This window comes from Petromyzon marinus, unplaced genomic scaffold, assembly GCF_048934315.1.
Source record: "Petromyzon marinus isolate PM22_M1 ecotype Great Lakes invasive population unplaced genomic scaffold, UKy_Petmar_22M1.pri1.0 PM_G_Scaffold_18, whole genome shotgun sequence".
Classification (NCBI taxonomy): Eukaryota; Metazoa; Chordata; class Hyperoartia; order Petromyzontiformes; family Petromyzontidae; genus Petromyzon; species Petromyzon marinus.
Genome location: NW_027422739.1, coordinates 3,110,001 through 3,112,500, shown reverse-complemented (window position 1 = coordinate 3,112,500; position 2,500 = coordinate 3,110,001).

Sequence of the window (2,500 nt, the reverse complement as noted above, 5' to 3'; positions counted from 1 at the left end):
CCGCATGCAACTTCCAGAGGCATTTGCAGCAGAAATGCATGTGCAGTCAAAAAAAAATTGATATTTTTCACGGATAGACCCCGTGAAACGCTAGAAATTGGCGGGGATGTGTCTCTTGTGGCTCACGGGGCTGTTCGGGTCGCACAAAAATCCCTGGGAATGGGAAAACGGGTCATTTTCGTGTTGCCACATTGCGTACGAACCGCATGAAACTTCCAGAGGCATTTGCAGCAGGAATGCATGTGCACTCAAAAACTTCTATATGTTTCACGGATAGACCCCGTGAAACGCTAGAAATTGGCGGGGATGTGTCTCTTGTGGCTCACGGGGCTGTTAGGGTGGCACAGAACTCCCTCGGAATGGGAAAAGGGGTCATTTTCGTGTTGCCACATTGCATAGGAACGCCATGAAACTTCCAGAGGCATTTGCAGCAGAAAGGCACGTGCACTCAAAAATTTTAATATTTTTCACGCATAGACCCCGTCAAACGCTAGAAGTTGGCGGGGATGTCTCTCTTGTGGCTCACGGGGCTGTTAGGGTCGCACAGAAATGCCTCGGAATGGGAAAACGGGTCATTTTTGTGTGGCCACATTGCATAGGAACGGCATGAAACTTCCAGAGGCATTTGCAGCAGGAATGCATGTGCACTCAAAAACGTCTATATTTTTCACGGATAGACCCCGTGAAACGCTATAAATTGGCGGGGATGTCTCTCTTGTGGCTCACGGGCGCTGTTAGTTAGGGTCGCACAGAAATCCCTCGGAATGGGAAAAGGGGTCATTTTCGTGTTGCCACATTGCGTACGAACGGCATGAAACTTCCAGAGGCATCTGCAGCAGAAATGCATGTGCACTCAAAAACGTCTATATTTTTCACGGATAGACCCCGTGAAACGCTAGAAATTGGCGGGGATGTGTCTCTTGTGGCTCACGGGGCTGTTAGGGTCGCACAGAAATCCCTCGGAATGGGAAAACGGGTCATTTTCGTGTTGCCACAATTGGCATACGAACGGCATGAAACTTCCAGAGGCATTTGCAGCAGAAATGCATGTGCACTCAAAAACGTGAATATTTTTTCACGGATAGACCCCGTCAAACGCTCGAATTTGGCGGGGATGTTTCTCTTGTGGGTCACGGGGCTGTTCGGCTCGCACAGAACTCCCTTGGTCCACCTGATTCGTGCATACAGGCAGCAACTAAAACTCTGTAAACCTGCTGTGAGGACATCTAAACAGTGGACCAGTGAGGCTGTGGAAGATTTGCGGGCGTGCTTAGACTGTACTGACTGGGATATGTTCACGACTGCTACCAATAGTCTGGATGAACTCACAGAGGCTGTGTACATCAGCTTCTGTGAGGACTGCTGTATCCCAACACGTACCAGGGTGAACTTTAACAACAACAAGCCCTGGTTCTCAGCAAAGCTCAAAAGGTTGAGGTTGGAGAAGGAGGAAGCGTTTAGGAGTGGGGATAGAGACAGATTCAAGGAGTCGAAGAACAGGTTTAGCAAAGCGGTGAGAGAGGCTAAACGACTGTACTCAGAGACACTAAAACACCAGTTCTCTACTAACGACGCTGCTTCTGTCTGCCAAAGGGCTCAGGCACATCACCAACTACAAACCCAGAGCGCCCCACACCACTAACGACTCCCGCCTAGCCAACGACCTGAACGAGTTCTACCGTAGATTTGAAAGACAATTGGACTGTCCTGAACCACCCCTTCCCACCCAAGAGGCCCCATCCCCCACCCATACTACAGAAACGACTCTCTCCTTTCAGGAGGGAGAAGTTAATGGGCTTTTCAAGAGGCAGAATCCACGCAAAGCAGCCGGGCCGGACTCTGTCTCTCCAGCCACCCTCAGGCACTGCGCTGGCCAGCTGTCTCCGGTGTTCACCAACATCTTTAACACCTCCCTGGAGACATGCCATGTACCAGCCTGTCTCAAGTCCTCCACCATCATCGCTGTGCCCAAAAAGCTAAGGCCAACAGGACTAAATGATTACAGACCGGTCGCCCTTACATCTGTGGTAATGAAGTCTTTTGAGCGCCTGCTCCTGGCACACCTCAAAGCCATCACAGACCCTCTCCTGGACCCCCTTCAGTTTGCCTACAGAGCCAACAGGTCTGTGGACGACGCAGTTAACATGGCCCTCCACTTCACCCTACAGCATGTGGACGCCCCAGCATCCTACGCCAGGATCCTGTTTGTGGACTTCAGCTCTGCCTTCAACACCATCATCCCTGCCCTGCTTCAGGACAAGCTCTTCCAGCTGAACGTGCCCTACTCCACCTGCAGGTGGATCACAGACTTCCTCTCTGACAGGAAGCAGTGCGTTAAGCCGGGAACAGAAGTCTCTGACTCCAGGTCCATCAGCACGGGAACTCCTCAGGGCTGCGTCCTTTGCCCACTGCTCTTCTCCCTGTATACCAACAGCTGCGCCTCCAATCATCTGTCCGTCAAACTCTTGAAGTTTGTCGGACGACACCACCCTCATTGGGC